Source organism: Oryctolagus cuniculus, chromosome 2, assembly GCF_051225735.1.
Source record: "Oryctolagus cuniculus isolate XC-2025 breed Fujian yellow rabbit chromosome 2, ASM5122573v1, whole genome shotgun sequence".
In the NCBI taxonomy this organism is placed as follows: Eukaryota; Metazoa; Chordata; class Mammalia; order Lagomorpha; family Leporidae; genus Oryctolagus; species Oryctolagus cuniculus.
In genome coordinates, this window is record NC_142868.1 from 34,498,087 (window position 1) to 34,518,878 (window position 20,792).

The 20,792-nt window shown below is 49.2% G+C and overlaps 1 protein-coding gene across 9 annotated transcripts in view; it reads right to left on the reverse strand.

The window, feature by feature from the left end:
- RBM47 (RNA binding motif protein 47) overlaps nt 1-20,792 on the reverse strand; it is a 171,106-nt gene that overhangs the window by 127,236 nt on the left and 23,078 nt on the right. Inside the window, exon 1 of one of the 9 annotated variants that reach the window (XM_089327102.1) lies at nt 15,660-15,773. The exons of the other annotated variants lie outside the window; for them this stretch is intronic. The gene's annotated coding sequence lies outside the window, so the exon portion shown is untranslated. Of the gene's footprint in view, nt 1-15,659; nt 15,774-20,792 lie in introns of those variants that run through there. 9 annotated transcript variants of the gene reach the window in all.

A 20,792-nucleotide genomic window follows, 5' to 3' on the forward strand; every position in this document is an offset into this window, starting at 1 on the left:
AATGTATCAAAAACCACTTGCATTTTATAAGTTAAAAACTACTCGGGACTGGTGTTATGGCACAGAGGGTTAAGCCTCCTCCTTCTATGAAGTTGGCATCCCATATCAGAGTGTGGGTTCCTGTCCCAGCTGCTCTGCTTCTGATCCAGCTCCCTACTAATGCACCTGGAAGGCAGAACACGGCCCGAGTGCATGGGGCCCTGCCACCCACATAGCAGAGCCAGACTGAGTCAAGGCTCCTGGTTTCAGCCTGGCCAGTCCTGGCCATTGTGGCCATTTGATAAGTAAACCAGTGGATGGAAGATGTCTGTCTGTCTCTGTCTCTGTCTCTCTCTCTCTGCCTTCCAAATAAATAAAATAAATCTTTAAGAAAAAAGTATTAAATATATTTTAAGATTTGCTATGACACAGAATTTGTTTAAAAGAAAATCTATCATTAGGGGTCAATGCTATGGGGTAGCAGGTAAAACCACTGCCTGCAATGCCAGCATCCCCTGTGGGCACCAGTTTGAGTCCTGGCTGCTCCACTTCCAGTCCAGCTCACTGCTAATCTATCTGGGAAAGCACCCAAGTGGGAGACCCAGAAGAAGCTCCTGGCTCCTGGCTTCGGATCAGCTCAGCTCTAGCCATTACAGCCATTTGGGGAAACAAGCAGCGGATGGAAGACTTCTTTCTGTCTGTCTGTCTGTCTGTCTCTGTAACTCTGCCTTTCAAATAAATAATTTTTAGAAAAATAGTCCTAAAAAATTTATCATTACCTGTTTTTGTTCACCTTTTTTACAAAGAATTACTTTATTTGAAATGCAAAGTTACAAAGAGTGAGAGAGCGAGCAAGCAAGAGAAACATATCTTACTTCCACTGGTTCACTCCCCAAAGAGCCACAATGGCGAGCCAGGCTGAAGCCAGGAAACTGGAACACCATCCAGGCCTCCACAAGGGTGGCAGCGGGGCCATCTTCTGCTGCCTCCCCAGGCCCATTAGCAGGGAGCTGGAGCAGGAGCAGTGGAGACCTGAAGTGGTGATCACATGGGATGCCAGCACTGCAGGTGGCAGCTTAACATGCTGCACCACAAGGTGGCCCCCAGTCACGCTTTAACTGAGCTCACTGTGGTATCTCACAAGGTAAGTGGTGAGTGGTGAACCATGATATGGAACCTTCCATTCCAACCCAACAGACCAAAGCTGTCCATTAGAAACACAATGGGAGGGGCTGGTGTTTCGGTACAACAGGTTACATCACCACGTGGGGTGCCCACATCCCATATATCTGAGTGCCTTGTTCAAGTCCTGGCTTCTCTCTGTATCACTGTGTCTTTCAAATATATAAATAAAATTTTTAAACAATATAATAGCATTTTAAATTTTCTAATAGCCACATTTTAAAACTATAAAACTCGGTGACTAATAAAACATGTTATTTAATCCGGCATATCTAAAACATTTTCATTTCAACATGTTATCAACATAAAAATTATTAAACTACTAAAGAGATAGTTCATTCTTACTAAGCCCTCAAAATCTGGTGTGCATTTTAAACTTAAAGCACATCTCAATTTGGATGCTAACTTTACTTGATCTGTATTACATGAAATTTACAGGTGAAAGAGTCTCTCTCTCTCTCTCTCTCTCTCTCTCACACACACACACACAACACACACATACATCCCGCTCCAAATGTACTTTCAAGCTTCCCAATAGTTGTGTTTATAGAAGACATGTTGCACGGCTTCAGCTTTACATTTTAAACTAATGAAAATTTAAACTTCAGCTTACTCACCCTAGCCCCAAATGATCATGATTTTTTTATATGCAAACAATGGAAAGACCCCAAAGCTGAACTGGTGGGGGGGGGGGGGGCTGTGGGTGAATATTCCAGTGGCTGAGACCCCTGCATCCCATGTTGGGAAGACTTAGGTTCAATACCAGGCTCCAGCTCCCGAGTCAAACTTCTCACTAATGCAGACCCTGGGAGACCAGCAATGAGTTCCCGCCACCCAGTGTGGACTGTCCCATGCCTGGCCATTGCAGGTATTTGGGGAATGAGCCAGCAGATAACTGATTTTCTCTCTCCCTCTCCCCTCCTCCCTCTCTGCCTCTCAGATAAACTGACTTTGCATTCATTGATTCCATTACAGCTTCACAGCCTATAATTGAAATTTTAGGCAGAAAAAAAAAATGCCTCTGAGAGACACTATTAATTCCTCAGCTTGCTTTCCTACGTAGTTTTACCCGGAGTTCATAGATGAACACCTACTCCATGTGACTGGACTAAAGATTTTATCCCCCAAAACCCTTGTTTGCAAAATCATGAAAACTAAGAGGATTAGGTGTTTCCATGTTAGTTAAACTAGGAAAACAGAGTTGCTGCTGTTTATCTTAAAACTTAGCTGTGTGGGGCTGGGGGGAAATTGGAGTGGAATGAAATTCATGTACCAAATGAAAAAGAAAAGGGAGCAAGTAGATCAAGTTCCTTTGAGCCTCATTCTGGTATAGCCTTTTATTTCAGAAGAAGTCTGCAATCATCAAGAACTATGACTTGGGGCTGGTGCTGTGGCGCAGCAGGTTATCCTCCTCCTGTGGCATCGGCATCCCGTATGGGCACTGGTTCTAGTCCCGGCTGCTCCTCTTCCCATCCAGCTCACTGCTATGGCCTGGGAAAGCAGTAGAAGATGGCCCAAGTCGGAGACCCGGAAGAAGCTCCTGGCTCCTGGCTTTCGATCGGCCCAGCTCTGGCCGTTGCATCCATTTGGGGAGTGAACCATTGGATGGAAGAGCTCTCTTTCTGTCTCTTCCTCTCACCATCTGTAACTCTGCCTCTCAAATAAATAAATAAAATCTTTATATGAAAAAAAAAAAAAAAGAACTAGGACTTTTATTTCAGAAGTCAGAAAGCAAGTAGTTACCACATGGCCATTCCTCACTAAGCTCAAATAAACCAACTTTTAAAGGTGCTGTATAAAGAAAAAGCACCTTACCACAAATTAGCAGTCTTGGATAACCAGAGTAACCACAATGGTGTGGCTCTCGGGCAAGACTTGTCCTAGCATCCACACTTCACAACAAAGTCAAAGCCAGCTCGGGCAGTTCTACCAGACAGAGGTGTTTCAACCCAATGCCAAGCATGGTAGATTAACCATGCTCCCAGCCCCGACAATGAGACCATAAATCACCCACCAAGTACAACACAGAGAACACACATCTTTAGGACACAGAAGCCATTTCATTTATTACTGATGCCCAACCCGAAATACACCACCTGACAAATAGCAGAAATACTGTGCTGAGAGACTGAATGAGTGAACAGAGCAAGCACTCTGGCAGTCTGGAAGGTGCCACACAAGATGGCATTTTCTATCTCTTCCCACACCATCAGCAACCCTGATCTTGGCCTCTTCTCTCCACCCCAACCTCCTTCCCTGAAGCACACTTGACCTGTCAAAACCATCCAGTCCAGGAAGTGTTCCCGAAATGTCTGACACTGTGCTAATGAGGCAGAAATCCATAAAAGACAGTACACTTCTTAGAAAGTTAGCATGTTGGGGCTGGCGCTGTGGTACAGTGGGTTAAGCCACCTGCGACTACTGCATCCCACATGAGCACGGGTTCAGTTCTGGCTGCTGTTTCTAATCCAGTCCCTGCTAATGTCCCTGGGAAAGCAGCAGAAGATGGCCTGAGTACATGGGTCCCTGCCACCCACACTGGAGACTTGGATGGAGTTCCAGGCTCCTGGCTTTGGCCCAGCCCAGTCCCGGCCATCGCAGCCATTTGGGGAGTGAACCAGCAGATAGAAGATTCATTCTCTCTCCCTCTATCTTTCTGTTATTCTGCCTTTCAAATAAATAAAAACTAAATCTTGTAAAATAAAGAAATTGCACATGTTATAGAGGTGCCATAAATGTACCTCATGTCTATCCCTCCCTGGCAGGGTGTTCCAAGCAGGGACTGTTTGTATTCTGATTGGTTCATCCTGCTGAGAACTCTATGAGTCATGGCAGTGCTGGGTGTCTTCCCTAAAAAACACAAAAATTCTATGCAGCCTACGCTGTGGTGTAGTAGGCTAAGCCTCCACCTGAAGCACCAACATCCCTTAGGGGCACTGGTTCATGTCCCAGCTGCTCCTCTTCCGATCCAGCTCTCTGCTATGGCCTGGGAAAGCAGTGGGGGGTGGCCCAAACTGCATGGGAGACCCAGAAGAAGCTCCTGGCTCCTGGTTTCAGATTGGCCCAGCTCCAGTCATTGCAGGCAGTTGGGGAGTGAGCCAGTGGATGGAAGACCTTTCTGTCTTTCCCTCTCTCTGTTTGTAACTCTACCTCTCAAGTAAATAAGTAAAATAAAAAAAAAAAAAAGAAGATGATGATGATGATGAAAATTCCTAATGAAAACCACCCTGAAAAGAAGAGCCTTCTCACATCAACATGAGAACCTGGAAGGTGAGACGGTGACCAGCAGGAACAGAACCTCCTGTCTGAGGTTTTCGGATTTGGGAGTCAGTCTTTGCAGGAGGAGGAAGCACGCCGGAGGCCTCCCTTGCGTGGAAAGGAAGAGAGGCGGACTTGGAGCAGAGACCTAACGACGGGCCAAGATGGAAAAGTGCACCTTGCTGACCAGAGCATCTAGTTGCAAATTAGTCTCTGTGTTTGTTCCACACCCCCCAGGCGTCCTATATCCAGCCTGGGCTTAAGTTCTCAGGTGGGATCAGCTCCTGGGAACAGGTAGGTGGGGGCGGCAGTACCTGGCGAGAGCTGTGCGGGAGAAGGTGGCTTCTGGAAACAACAGTCCCTGCTGGGCAACCAAGGCACCACATAGGTGCCTCTCTCCGCTGCTAACTGTTGGGGGAGTTTCCTAGGTACCCCGATGTAAGCCACGTCACAGGCACACGCAGCAGGTGAACACAGGACGGCTGCACAATGAAGGCATGAACAGCGTGCACGCAGGCAGTGGAGAGCACGCTGACCTTGGGTTTCCCATATGACCTCTGTGGGCCCTAGTACCCCTCGCAAGGAAATGAAAGGTTTGGCCCCAAAGGTACCAAAGGGAATTTTTTTTTTTTTTTTTTTGACAGGCAGAGTGGACAGTGAGAGAGAGAGACAGAGAGAAAGGTCTTCCTTTTGCCGTTGGTTCACCCTCCAACGGCCGCTGCGGCCGGCGCGCTGCGGCCAGCACACCGCGCTGATCCGATGGCAGGAGCCAGGAGCCAGGTGCTTTTCCTGGTCTCCCATGGGGTGCAGGGCCCAAGCACCTGGGCCATCCTCCACTGCACTCCCTAGCCACAGCAGAGAGCTGGCCTGGAAGAGGGGCAACCGGGACAGAATCCGGCGCCCCAACCGGGACTAGAACCCGGTGTGCCGGCGCCGCTAGGCGGAGGATTAGCCTAGTGAGCCGCGGCGCTGGCTCCAAAGGGAATTTTGTGCTCTGACATCACCAACTCAAACTCTGAACACTCGAGTGTGTGGTTCAGACGGAGTGCCTGAAGAGCTGGGAAAAGAGGATCCTAGGCAGGCAGCCTCTGCGTGGGAGGCAGGCCCGAGGGGGCAAGCAGGGGACAAGGGGCGGAGGCGGGGGTGCAGGAATGCACGTGGCAAGCCTGGGGAAACCCCTGCTGAGTTTGGGGGTGCTCACTAAGGGGCAGGGGTTGAGACCCAGGGCCACAGCTCTCACACAGGAACTATGGGGCAGGGTGGGGTGGGGACAACAGCGACAACAAGAGAAAAAGGCCCCAAATGCCTCGCGCTCCCCTAAGGTCCAGCACCATCCATCAGCCCTATGCCGGTCATGGACACCAGACGGGAAGAGCGGGGCGTGCAGACAGAGAGGAAGAAGGTTTCAAGCAGGAAGGCCAGCGACAGTAGAAGGGCTCTCTGCCCCTCCAGGCGTGTTGCAGCTCATCTTTAACTTCATCTCAACAAATAACATCGGAAGGGGTGGAGAGAGCACACTCTTGGCACCTTTACTCACCGCTAGAGGACTCTGGTCCTTGTCTTGTCTGTCCATTTAACAGGCATAAAGATCACTTTTCTAAGGTGAGAAGGAAGAGATGCCTCGGGCCGGCCCTAATTGGGGTTATTAATCAAGTGGGACAGGGAACAGTGCCCTGCATGGCACTGCTCTCTCTCATTGTCTCTACTTGTTAGCAGCCTGCCAGTACCTCTTGGACCCAGCCTGTCCCCAGCCTGGCCGTGTCAGCTGGGAAGGACCCCCAGCCCGGCATCTAGCTGTACAGTTCTCTCCGGGACCAGACTCGCACTCAGGAACTGTGGCACACACGCAAAGCCCCATGTGCACTGCAGTGTTGCCAGCGAGGGCTGCCAGACAAAACACAGCACACACAGCTAAAGCGGAATATCAGAGGGTGGGTATTGGGGTGCTGCTGCTCAGGTCACCCACATCCTACACGGGCCCTGGTTCCAGTCCCAGCCACCCCACTTCCCATCCAGCTCCCTACTACCACACCTGGGAAGGCAGTAGAGGATGGCCCAAGTGCTTGGGGCCCTGCCACCCACATGGAAGACCCAGGTGGAACTCTGGGCTCCTGGCTTCAGCCTCACCCAGCCCGAGCTGTTGCAGCCACTTGGGGAGTGAATCACAGATGGCAGTTCTGTTTCTGTCTGTCTGTCTGTCTCTCTCTCTCATTCTCTCCCCCACCCCATGCTCTTGTTCTGGTTTCAAGGACAGAAAAATAAGCCAACTTTCTTTTTTAAAAATTTCAGATAAGGAGCCAGCACCGTGGCACTGCAGGCGAAGCCACCCTGACCCTATCAGAATGTGGGTTCAGGTCCTGGCTCCTGGCTTCAACCCATCCCAGCTCTGGCTGTTGCAGGCATGTGGGGAGTGAACCAGTGGCTAGAAGATGTCTCTCTCTGTCATTTTGACTTTCAAATAAATAAAGTCAATCTTTAAAAATTATTTCACATAAGCAACCAAAAATTCTCACTAGAAACTTAGACCAACTAGAAAACTCAGGGCTCCCACAGGGGCAGTCCTGGGGCTTTGTAAGGGAACAGCTCAGATCCCCTAGGGCTTCCACGTTCAAAACTCTGCCAAGGTAATGACAACTGGGGCAGTTTCCCCCCTAGGACTCCAGGTGTCACCCCTGAACACAGAGGGGGATGACAAACCCGGGTTCAGCAGAGAGGCGGTACTCTTAGGTCTTCCAAGTTGGAGCAAATTTTAGTTGCGGGGTCCCGGGTCAAAACCAGCATGGTCACTTCCTTTCCTCCTCACTCATCCTCCTTCCACTGCCCCCCACCCCCCGCCCCACTACCGTGTACTTTGGTCGTACACAGCCACCTTGCATCACTCCAGCATGTCTCCCCAACCACTCTTTGGCTTGTGTGCAGTAATTTCTGCGAATTTTGCAAATTAACATTCTCTTTACCCAACCTGTCATACGAAGAAACCACATGAATCTAAACCACAATGAGATATCCCCTAACCACAGCCGTCAGCCCAGCAATCACTCTCCGAGCTAACGAGCGTTGACACACAGGTGGAGAAACTGGAAGCCGTGTGCCCTGGCGGTGGGAATGACAAGTGAGCAGCCACTGTGGAAAACAGTGTGGCGGTTCCCTACCGATGTCCACAGAAGCGTCGCTCACAACAGCCAGGAGGCACAAACAACCCAGCTGTTCAGGGACAGACGGACGGATAAGCAAGATGTACAGTGCCATATTTTCAGCCTTAAGATGGAATAGAATTCGGACACGTGCTACAGCATGAATGGAACTGCGTGGACACCACGCTAAGTGAAGTAAGCCGGTCTCAAAGGCCCAACGCTGTGCGATCCCACCTGCAGGGGGTGCCAGCAGTGGGATGCTGGCTGTGGGGGAGTGGCAGAATGGGGAGGTGGCCTGAATGAGCTGCCGTCTGGGGAGAGGAGAGCACATGCTGGAGACTGGTGACGGCTGCACTACGGCGTGAATGGACTTGGCCATCACTGCACCACCCGCTCAGAAATGGCGACAGCAGTACATGTTACGCTACACGTATCCTACCAAAACGGAAAAACTTTGCGAAAGAAATTGTCACGCGTCTCTGGTGTGTGCACGTGCAGACATTCCACCCGAGACGTCCATCACGCAGGTCTGGGATGCGGACTCGGAACGTTCAGGAAGACCCCACAGTGATTCGGACACAGGGGCCCAGGCTTCAGCCACTCCTGAGCCTGGTCCCTCAGCGCCAACAGTGATGTGGCGTTCTGAACCCTAGTTAGGCTAAATCCTTCACCCACAACAGTATCAGTGAGGACAACGCGGACAGTCTTTACCATAGAAACATCAAGTAATGCATATTCAGTGACGCAAATTCAGAAAGGGAAGTCCTACATAACTGTCGCTCCCCCATGCGCGGAGGAACGACACAGGACCCTGTGCTGTTCTTTTGTCTGCTCGGCCCTCCCCGGGTTTGCTGCTGGTCCTTCCCAGGTTGGCTGCCGACCCCTCCACCTCCGTGGAGGGACGGTACCCCCTGCCACTTTCCCCGCTTCCACGGAGGAGTGGCACACCGCCGGCCGGCTCTCTCGGGGGCTGCTCAGGTGTTCCTTCAGATGTTCCTGGTGCATGTTGTCTCTCTCCTCCTTTATAGTCCTCTTCCACCAATCCCAACTCTGCTACCCACACGCCAAGTACGCTGCTCTCCTCCAATCAGGAGCAGGATCAGCTCCTGCAGCTTATCAGTCAAATTGGCGAGAGGCAGCTGCGTAGAAGTTTACTTCTCCCCAGCGCCATATTGTGGGAGAGCAGATGCACAGAATAAGTCTTAATTCCAGTAACTTAGTCTAGTCTCAGTTGCTCCCCACACATAACCCCCGAGTGACAGTAGGCGGCCCATGACAAGGCCTCCTTGGGAGTGTGTGAAACAGGGCCAGGCAGGGTAAGCTCAGCTTGGGCTGCCTGAGACCAAGACACCCAATGCCTGGTTCAGTCCCGACTCCTCCTCTCCCAACCCAGGTTCCACTAACACACATCCTAGGAGGCGGCAGGTGCCGGCTCAAATACTTGAGTCCCTGCCACCCATGTGGGAGACTCAGACAGAGTTTCAGGCTACAGGTTCACCCTGGCCCAGCCCTGATGTTTTTTCTTTTGATTATGTGTGTGTGTGTGTGTTTTAGGAGTGTAACAGTGGCTGGACATTCTCTCCAACTGTCTCTGTCTATGCCTCTGAAATAAAAATAAATTGTCTTATCTATATGTAAGGTTTTTGTTTATTCATTAGAAAGGCAGAGCTACAAAGAGAGAGAGAGAGAGACAGAGACAGAGAGAGACAAAGACAGACAGACAGAGAGACCTTCCACATGCTATTTCACTCCTCAAATGGGCCAGGTGTGGGCCAGGCTGAAGCCAGGAGCTCCACCCAGGATTCCCACAAGGGTGGCAGGCACCCAAGCACTTGCACCCTCTCCTGCTGTCTTCCCAGGTGCATTAGCAGGAAGGTGGATCAGAAGCAGCAGCATGGGCCGGCGCCGCGGCTCACTAGGCTAATCCTCCACCTTGCGGCACCAGCACACCAGGTTCTAGTCCTGGTCCGGGCACCGGATTATGTCCCGGTTGCCCCTCTTCCAGGCCAGCTCTCTGCTGTGGCCAGGAAGTGCAGTGGAGGATGGCCCAAGTGCTTGGGCCCTGCACCCCATGGGAGACCAGGAAAATCACCTGGCTCCTGCCATCGGATCAGCGCGGTGCGCCGGCCACAGCGCGCCGGCAGCGGCGGCCATTGGAGGGTGAACCAACGGCAAAGGAAGACCTTTCTCTCTGTCTCTCTCTCTCACTGTCCACTCTGCCTGTCAAAAAAAAAAAAAAAAAAAAAAAAAGGATCAGCAGCTTCACCATCCGCATCACAATGCTGGCCCCACACCTTTCTTAAGTACCTGAAATGCAGAATGCGCACACCCTTACCGAACCCAGGGACTACTTAAGTAGAAAATCATTTTTCCAGGGCCAGCATTGTGGCAGAGTGGATAAAACTGCCGTCTGCGATGCCAGCATCCCATATAGGTGCCAGGTCGAGTCCTAGCTGCTCCTCTTTCAATCCAGTTCCCTGTTGATGGCCTGGGAAAACAGCAGAAGATGGCCCAAGTGATTGGGTGCCTGTCACCCATGTGGGAGACCTGGAAGAAGCTCCTAGAACCTGGCTTCAGCCTGGCCCAGCCCTGGCTGTTGCAGCCATCTGGGGAGTGAACCAGTAGAATAAAGATCTCTCTGTAACTCTGATTTTCAAATAAATACATTTTTTTTAAAGAAAAAATAATTTTTCTATCCTCTCTTCTTCCACTCCCCTCACACATAAAAATTTCTGGAGCTGGCCGGCGCTGCAGCTCAATAGGCTAATCCTCCGCCTTGTGGTGCCGGCACACCGGGTTCTAGTCCCGGTCGGGGCACCGGATTCTGTCCCGGTTGCCCCTCTTCCAGGCTAGCTCTCTGCTGCAGCCAGGGAGTGCAGTGGAGGATGGCCCAAGTGCTTGGGCTCTGCACCCCATGGGAGACCAGGATAAGTACCTGGCTCCTGCCTTCGGATCAGCACGGTGCACCGGCTGCAGTGTGCCGGCTGCGGCGGCCATTGGAGGGTGAACCAACGGCAAAGGAAGACCTTTCTCTCTGTCTCTCTCACTGTCCACTCTGCCTGTCATAAAAAAAAAAAAAAAAAAAAAAATTCTGGAGCTGATGCTCTGTGTGCAAGCCACTGCCTGCAACACTGGCATCCTGAATGGGCACTGGTTCGAATCCTGGCTCGTCCACTTCCAATGAAGCTCCCTGTTGGTGTGCCTCAAGGGGGGACACAGAGGAAGTTCCTGGTTCCTGGCTTTGGCCTGGCCCAGCCCTGACCATTGCAGCCATTTGGGTTATGAAACAGCAGATGGAAGATCTCTTTCTCTCCTTCCCTCCTCTCTCTGCCTTTCAAATAAGTAAAAATAAATCTTTAAAAGAAAAAGGCCATGTCCACTCTGGTCTCTTTGTTCTGCCCGGGCTGTGACAGCGTTCATGCCGCGATCACCAGGGACACCGCTCTTGCCTGGAAGCAGTGAGCAAGCTAGGAGGGCCGTTGCACCACGCCGCTCGGCTCGCGCTTTCCAAGATGGTTTAGAAAACAGTGTGCTCCGGTGTCTTCTACGTCTTCTGTACTGAGATAACAGATCTGCATGAAGTGGCCTTGGAACAAGACCCGAAGAGTCAAGGCCTTGGAGTTCAGCAACCCGCCAGAACTGAGGCCAAAGCTCGGCCCGGGAAGCAATGGTTGTTTGGCCTCACTTCTTACGGCGGGAATACACGAGCGGTCCTGACTATCGAACTCCCCTGACACTCAGACTCGCCTAACCAGACCAACCCACTCTCAATCTCTCTTCCTAGGGGCAAACAGGACATCCTGTTCTCTGTCCCCTGTCTCGCTGCCTTTGTGCACACTGTCCTCTAGGCCTAGAATATTCTTGCTTTCATCCCACAGATCCAAATTCCTGCTGTCCTTCCTTGTCACCTCCGTCAGGAAGTCCTTTAGATTGCCACCCTCCTTTCCACTCCAATACTTCCTCTATCTTGTTTTTTTTTTTTTTTAAAGATTTATTTTAATTATTTGAAAGATAGAGTTACAGAGAGAGGTAAAGACAGAGAGAAAGAGAGAGAGGTCATCCGCTGGTTCACTCCCCAGATGGCCGCAATGGCCGGAGCTGCGCCCATCTGAAGCCAGGAGCCAGGAGCTTCCTCCAGGTCTTCCCATGTGGGTACGGGGGCCCAAGGACTTGAGCTATCTTCTATTGTTTTCCCAGGCCATAGCAGAGAGCTGGATTGGAAGTGGAGCAACCAGGACTAGAACTGGCGCCCATATGGGATGCCGGCGCTTCAGGCCAGGGCTTTAACCTAATACACCACAGCACTAGCCCCCCTCTATCTCTCTTTTGAAACCTGGATTACTCTCCTACTTTTTTTCTTTTTACCTTGTAGTCTTTATCATTTTCCACAGCTTATTTTTTTTTTTTTTTAAGACTTACTTATTTATTTGAAGGGCAGAGTTACATAGAGAGGAGAGACAGAGAGATCCATCTTCCATCTGCTGGTTCACTCCCCAGACAGCTGTAACAGCTGGAGTTGGGTTGGCTGTAAACCAGGAGCCTCGGACTCCGTCAGGGTCTCCCCTGTGGGTGGCAGGGACCCAAGCGCTTTAGCCATCGTCTGCTGCTTTCCCAGGCTCATTGCTGGATTGGAAGTGAAGCAGCCAGGACTCCAACTGGTGCCCTCACAAGCTGCAGATCAACCCACTGTGCCACCGTGCCAGCTGGCTTATTATTTATTTCACTTACTTAAAATCACTTTGAGGCTGAAGTCTTGAGTAATACTATATTATTGATCTTTGAGGTCTCTCTGTTGGCAGAAACCACAGATTGCCCATGCAACAGCCATGGCTGTCTCCCTCTGCCAGCAGAACTCCAAGGTCCAGTAGATATCAGATGGGCCACCCCACCCGAAAGCCGAACTATGGAACCTCCTCATGGGATCTCCTGCCCATGCCACCAAGCACCCCAGGGCTTAGAACTTGCATTATTCAGCTACTCCTGGAAGGAGGGAGAAAAGCAGGTAGGACAGCCATCTATATAATTATAAAACAAGGAAGAGGTCTTATCACTAATTTTTTTTCCCAAAAGAACTTGAAGTATTCTCACCAACCCTTAGAGAAGCTTGTCTTTAAAAGCTCAGCTGGGGCAGGTGCTGTGGTGCAGTGGGTTAAAGCCCCAGCCTGCAGCGTCAGCATCCCATTTGGGTGCCAGTTTGAGTCCCAGCTGCTCCACTTCTGATCCAGCTCTCTGCTGTGGCCTGGGAAAGCAGTGGAAGATGGCCCAAGTGCTTGGACCCCTGTGCCCATCAGGGAGACCTGGAAGAAGCTTCTGGCTTTGGATCGGCACAGCTCTGGCCGTTGAGGGCAACTGGGGAGTGAATCAGTGGAATAGAAGACCTCTCTGGCTGGTGCCATGGCTCACTTGGCTAATCTTCTGCCTGCGGCGCTGGCACCCAGGTTCTAGTCCCGGTTGGGGTGCTGGATTCTGTCCGGGTTGCCCCTCTTCCAGTCCAGCTCTCTACTGTGGCCCAGGAGAGCAGCGGAGGATGGCCCAAGTGCTTGGGCCCTGCACCTGTATGGGAGACCAGGAGGAAGCACCTGGCTCCTGGCTTTGGATCGGCACAGCCGGCCACGGCGGCCATTTGGGGGGTGAACCAATGGAAAAGGAAGACCTTTCTCTCTGTCTCTCTCTCTCTAACTCTGCCTGTCAAAAAAAAAAAAAAAAAAAAAAAAAAAAAAAAAAAAACAACAACAAAACAAACAAAAACAAAAAACACCACCTCAGCTGCTCATTGCTTGCTAACCTCCTTCTGTCTTTATGCAGTCAGTGTGGACACAGTCTTTTTGGGTGCTTTGAGCCAGAATTCCAAGAGACAGAAGGTGAAGAAAGTGAAAAGGAACACACCATGCCCAACCAGAGACCTGAGCAAAACCTACTGCTAAGCCGAGAACTTTCTGGAAGCGGGGGGGGGGGGGTGGTTACCCTTCGAGCTGTTCTTTGGAGAGTGAACCAGTCAATAGAAGATCCCTCTCTGGGTCTCTTCCTCTAACTCTGCCTTTCAAATAAATAAATCAATCTTTTAAAAAATGAAAATGAATTTTAAAAATTTAAAGAATAAAAGGCCTGAGCTTGTTAGGGAGCCATTCATGGAGAAAGTAATTGTAGCGCCGTTTGAAACAAAGTAACTGTAGCGCCCTTTGAAAGAAAGTAACTGCGCAGTAGCCTAAAGCTTGAAAGAAAAGTAGAGTGGTAACCACCCTAGCTGGTAAGATTTGAAAAGGGATGGCCTAACCACAAACTGTCGTTGCCATGACGACGGGACCCTGGGGGGTCAGAATGTGGGCAGGGCTAGCCTGTAGAAACTGTATATAGGGTACCCTCAGACGCTGTAAACCAGAGGTTGCTCAGCCTCTCTCCCCTGTCCATAGTGCCTAGTGCCCGCGGGGAGAAGCTCCTGGTCCGTAATGCCTAGTGCCTGCAGGAGTAGGCTTGAGCGATCTCTCCTCCTAGTCGCCTAGAGTATCAATAAAGTGTGTTTAGCTTGACCTTCCTCAGTCTCCTCGACTCTTCCTTTGCGGTAACCCAGCCGTTCCCGAAGGGGGAGATCTTGACATGAGCTGTTTATGGAATTGCACACCATACAGAGTAGAAGAGAAAACACATCCACAGGAACAGTGAGTACCACCTGCAGGGGAGCAGCCACCCCCACCCCTGCAGGAGGAAGAAAATCCAGGCACAGGCACTGGGGCCTCCAGTGGTCCCAGTGCTGTCTCTGTGCTGGCTGACTCCTTATCCGGGTCATGGGCACAGGGTGTTCACTGTAGCATTCCCTGTGCTTTTCAGTAGAACAATAAATTCTCGGAAATACTTCAATAAAACATCTATGTTGTTTATTTTAAAGTTTGCAATAAAACTTTGAAATAAAACCACAAACAAAATGAGTAGGCCCAAATTCATTTCTGTTTTTTGCAGAAATGATTGTTAGTAAAAACTTAAATAAGCAAACATACAAGCAACACAATACCTATCCAAGAAAAAGCTCCTATTTCAGCTTTAGAATCATCCTGAAAGACTTTGCTCAGGTTCTCAAGAAGGAAGAAGGCACGTGGCAAAAAGGAATTCACATCTCTTAGGCAAAGCATCCCAAATCTGCTTTTGCATTTTAAGAAACATTTTCTGTTTCCTAAAGCAATGCTTTTTCAACAATGTAGCAGACAGCTGCTTGTGTAACTCCAGAAAATGGAATATTTCTAAGGCTGGGAGCTACCTAAGTCCCCAACATTTACTTTCTGAAAATTCTTTAGTGTATTATTGCATAGCAGAGGAGTGTGACAAGGATCAAAAGATTAGAAACAATTTAAATTAACTCCTTCTACCAATAAGGAGGGGAATGCCTACTGAATTTGTCTCAATTTCTAATGGGAAATAAAGTGTGCACACAGGAGGTCTACCAGGAACCAACAGCAAAGAACTTTAAAAGACTGCTTTATAGAACTGAAGTGGCACAAATGCTTTGCAGGAATGATAATCTGAAATGATGTCATGAGAGTATAAATTAAAGCTATTTTACAAATCCTTTGAGTGAGGTTTCAACATTCTATATTCTACTACATTCCATATTCCTCTACTGTATGCGTGTAAGCTACAAACTAATTATCAGAAAGTCTTTCACCCTTATGGGATTAAAAAAAATATGAGACCTGTCCTCACAGGACTGTAATACTGATGGGTTCAGCCTTAACTTCAACAGATAAGCAGTAGCGGTAAACATTGTGTAAATAACTAAAATAATTATTAGTTTAAAAAAAAAACCTAAAGTTCAAACACCCCAAAACAGAGAAACTACTAGGTCCCACAGGAGGACTTTCAAACTCAAATTAAGTATTTACCCAACACAACCCAGGAAAATGTGGACACACTTAGATTGGTCCTAATGTAGAAAAAATAAAAACAAATTAAATTTTAAAAGGGGCAAATTCTTAGACACTTCCCAATGAAATGCTTGTGCCCCCTCCACTTGACCTCTGCACCTTCTTTGGACCTGGAAATGACACCGTCCCAGCTTCCAAACCCAGACCTGACGTGACTGGCAGTTCTGACACCCGATCTCCTGGGAGCACTCACCTTTGGAGGGCTCAGCTGAAATGCAGCAAACCCAACCATCCTGCAGGAGGGAGCTTCCAGAGGGGCCGGGGACCACCCCTGCGCCAAGGCGCCAGGCGCGTGAGCGAAGCCGGCTGGGATCCTCCAGCCAGATTAGCCACAAACTGAATCGCCACCAGCTGACTCTAGGAATGCACCTGTCTCCCAGCTCAGCCCTGCCCAGACCCTGCCCAGACCAGGAGATAAAGGCATTTGTTGTTGGTTGTTTGCCCCACTAAGGTACTGGGGCAGACCCATGTAAACCTGCATTTTACATTTCTGGAGTTGTGGCTTTTAGCCCCCAAAGGGAAACTTAAGTGGTATTACCCTTGACGGCAGGGCTAGACCCAGGGGCAGAGAGCAAATCAGCTGAAGGTAAGTAAGTTCTTCCCAGTAGCTTGCACTCACAGGCTGAGTGCCTCGTGGACAAGCTGGTGCCCCATCTGCAGGAACTCAAGGCTGGAGGAGAGCGGTGAGGGAGCACAACAGCTGAGCCAGACTGCATCTCTTTGGCTACGATTAGCAAATTGCTTCACTTCTCTGAGTCGACCTGTGTATCTGTGAAACAGATGTTAGTAACAGCCACCTGCAAGAGCTGAAGGGCGTGCCCCGGTGCACATACGTATCAGATCGCAAAGACTGGGCGTTCCTGCACGGGCTGGAATGTCCAACCAGAAAGCCCCTATGCTCTCATCCAACTGACAACATGCTGGATGAGTCCATGGCCACACACGGAAAGTTTGTGTCTGCAGAAAGCTAACTGAAAACGGCCAAAAGATTTCCAATTACAACTCAATCAAGTCAATGGCATTCCCTTTCTGTTAACTTGCAGTCATTTAATTTGTGCTTAAGACTCTTAATTATTTAAGAAAAGCAGCACAAGAACAATAGATTTAACTGAAATGCCAAAAAAGCTTTCCTTGCTCGTTTGTTGGCCTGACATAATTAGCTACAAAGCTCCCATTGTGGATCCGTCATGTAAACCATTTGCCACTCTTCCCTCGGCCAGTGCCAGTCTCCTTCCAGCGCGCTCAGTTCCCAGAGACTGCAAGTCCAAGTCCAACTGCCGACCCCAGGTGGCCTCGACTTAGGCAAGAGAACAGAACTTGGAAGAAATGGCTTTAATTCAGTCGCTTACTAGCCTTGTGACTTGGAGCAAATTAAATCTCTCTCAGCCTTGGGCTTTCTCATCTGGAGAATGGGGAATCGGTGAGCTTCTAAAGATGAAGTAGAACAATGAGTCCAAAGATTTTGAACGTTGTAAAACAAAATCCAACGGCTGGTAGTTAACGATTGTTACAGCAAAAACGTGGTGGCTAAGAATAAAACAAGGCCACATGGGCCACAGAGGAGCGGCTCAAGGCTCTGAGCCATTGTTAGCTACTCTATTTTTATTTATCTGAAAGGCAGAGCAACAGGGAGAGACCAAAAAATCTTCCATCCACAGGTTCACTCCCCAGATGGCCACAATAGCTGGGGCTGGGCCACACTAACAGGAGCCAAGAACTCCATCCGGGTCTTCTATTAGGGTGGCAGAGACCCAAGTACCTGAGCCACCACTGGCTTCCTTCCCAGGGTGTGCGTTAGCAGGAAGCTGGAACTGGAAGCAGGACTCAATCCCAAGCACTATGGGACACAGTGCTTAACCCACTGCACCCCAACACCTGCCTCTATTTTTTCATTAAGTCAGCAGTTTGTAGAACAAGGCTTTAAAAAAAATTTTTTTTGGCTAATCACTCTTCTTTTCTTCCAATATTTAAAAAATACAAACTTTGTTGAAGTACGGCACATAAACAGAAAATGTACAGGCTAAGAGAGAAGCCCGCAATGCATTGTCGCCAACTGAACACGCTAGATCATAAGCACTCAGAAGTCCTCCCCCGGTCCTTTCTAGTCACTTGACCTAGGCTGACCTAGGTCCACCACCATAGGTTCATTGGCTCCATTTTTGAGCTTTTTTTTTTTTCTTTTAAGATTTATTTACTTATTTGAAAGGCAGAGGCAGAGAGAGCTAGAGAGGTCTTCCATCCACTGGTTCACTCCCCAAACGGCCGCAACAGCCAGAGCTAAACTGATCCAAAGCCAGGATCCAGGAGCTTCTTCTGGATCTCCCACATGGGTGCAGGGCCCAAGGACTTGGACCACCTTCTGCTGCTTTCCCAGGCCATAGCAGAGAGCTGGATTGGAAGTGGAGCAGCCGAGACTCAAACTGGTGCCCATATGGGATGCCGGCACTGCAGGCAGCAGCTTTACCTGCTACATCACAGCACCGGCCCCTGTTTGTGAATTTCATATAAATGGCATCTTACAAGATATACTCTACTAGTTCTGGCTTCTGTTGCTCATTCTGTTTGTGAGTTCTGAGAACATTTTTGCACAAGGTAATAGTTGCTAATTCTCATTATACATAGAATTGCACTGAATGAATAAATACATCACAATGTTTCTTTCTATCATTCTAAGCCCAGAGGGGCTGCTTCCAGTTTGGGAATATTTTTAATGGTGCTGCTTCAGAGCTTTGTTAAACTTGTCTGTTCGGATACACACCTATTTCTATTGTTTACTGTACCTGGGAGCACAATTACTGGGTACGCGTATTTTTCAGGTTTTCAGCACCATGCATCTCAATCGGTGCTTACTGTACATTTGTTTTCTGACTCTAGGATCTCACCCTGCCATTCAACCTCCACAAAATCAATGATACTTAGCTGTGTTAAGAACAGCACTGGCAGGGGGAGGGAGGCGGCGCTGTGGTATAGTGGATAAAGCTGCAGCCTGCAGTGGGCACAGGTTCGAGACTCAGCTGCTCCTCTTCCGATCCAGCTCTCTGCTATGGCCTGGGAAAGACTGGCTCAGCCTCCAGCCATTGCAGCCATTTGGGGAATGAATCAGCAGATGGAAGACTTCTCTCTCCCTGCCTCTGCCTCTCTGTTAACTCTGCCTTTCAAATAAATAAATTTTTTTTTAAAAAAATAGTGCTGGGCTGGTATTGTGGTACAGTGGGTTAAGCTGCTGTTTGTGATGCCAGAACCCATACTGAAGGGCTGATTCAAGTCCCAACTAATCCACTTTTTTTTTTCCTAAAAACAACATGTATTATCTCATTGAATTTTTTTTTTTTTTTTTTAAGATTTATGTATCTGAAAAGCAGAGTTAGAGACAGAGACAGAGGTCATCCATGCACTGGTTCACTCCCCAGATGGCCACAACAGCTGGGGCTGGGCCAGACCAAACCCAGGTGCTTCATCCAGGTTTCTCACGTGGGTTCAGGAGCCTAACCACATGGACCATCTCCCACTGCTTTCCCAGGCACATCAGCAGGAAGCTGGATCTGAAGTGAAGCAGCCAGGACTCCAACAAGTACCCATATGGGATGCCATTGCTCCAAGCAGCAACTTAACCTATTATACCACAATGCCAGCCCCCACTTTGCTTCCGATCCAGCTTCCTACTAACGCACATGGGAAGGCAGCGAAAGATGGCCCCAGTACTTGGGCCCCTGCCACCCAAGAGCAGACCAGGGTGGAGTGTCCGCCTCCTGGCTTCAGCCAGGCCCAGACGGTTTGGGGAGTAAATAAGAGATGGAAGATCTCTGTCAATGTCTCTGTCAGTCTACCTTTCAAGTAAATAAATCTTTAATACTCAATAAATAAAAAAAGAACATTACTGACCATGTTGTTTGTTTTAAAACATTCCATGGCTTGGGAATGCTACAGTTTATAACACTTACCATCACATTCAAGGTCTTTACCCTTTGTCTCCAACCTGTCATTTATTCATGCAACAAACAATATTCCCAGTCTTGAGTCACCTCACTATCTGATGGGAACACACTGAGTATGACAGGAGATGTATGGAGCAATCCTGGAAGCAAACTGGTGGGAGGAGGCTGAAGAGAGAAGCTGGCCCCAAGAAGGATGGATGGGGGAGGGGGAGAGGGGGAGAAGGAACAAGACGGTGAAGACGAAGGTGACTCCTGGGAGGGGGAGGCACACTAGGTGTGACTGCCACGGAGGCACCAGAGTGAGGCAGCCAGCTCTGAGCGTGGACTGGATGAAGCTGCTCAAACCTCACCCCGCAACACCCCCGCCCCCGCCCCATCTCTCCATGTGGACAGCACACACTGCTGGCGTGAGAGCCGTGTTTAGGCGGTCAGTGAATGGAGGCATGTCATCCTAATGGTTTGATTTATTTAAATGTAAATCACAAAAATACTGGATTTGGGGGCCGGAGCTGTGGCGCAGCAGATAAAGCCACCACCTGTGATGCCAGTATCTCATATGGGGTGCTGATTCGAGTCCTGACTGTTCCACTTCTGATCTGGCTCCCTGCTAATGGCCTGGGAAAAGCAACAAAGATGGCCCAAGTGCTTGGGCCTCTGCACCCATGTAGGAGACCCGGAAGAAGCTCCTGGCTACAGCCTGGCCCAGCCCTGGCCATTGTGGCCATCTAGGGAGTGAACCAACAGATGGAAGACCTCTTTTTCTCTGTCTCTTCTTTCTCTGTAACTCTTGACTTTCAATAAAAATATTAAAAATATTAAAATATAAAATATGTAAGATTTAAAATATATAAATATTTATAAATTAAAATATATATAGATGTATAAAATATAAAAATATAAAAAATCTTTTTAAAAAATTGAAATTCCATTTAAGGTAATGAGAGAACACTCTAGGTCAGATGAATGTATTTAAGCCAAACAAAGGCAAAGTGATTTAAAGAAAAATATGAAGGCCAGCGCCGCGGCTCACTAGGCTAATCCTCCACCTTGCGGTGCCCACACACCGGGTTCTAGTCCCGGTCGGGGTGCCGGATTCTGTCCCGGTTGCCCCTCTTCCAGGCCAGCTCTCTGCTGTGGCCCGGGAGTGCAGTGGAGGATGGCCCAAGTGCTTGGGCCCTGCACCCCATGGGAGACCAGGAGAAGCACCTGGCTCCTGGCATCGGATCAGCATGGTGCGCCAGCCTCAGCGTGCAGGCCATGGCGGCCATTGGAGGGTCAATCAACGGCAAAGGAAGACCTTTCTCTCTGTCTCTCTCTCTCACTGTTCACTCTGTCAAAAAAAAAAAAAAAAAAGAAAGAAAGAAAGAAAAATATGAACTAACGAATGATAT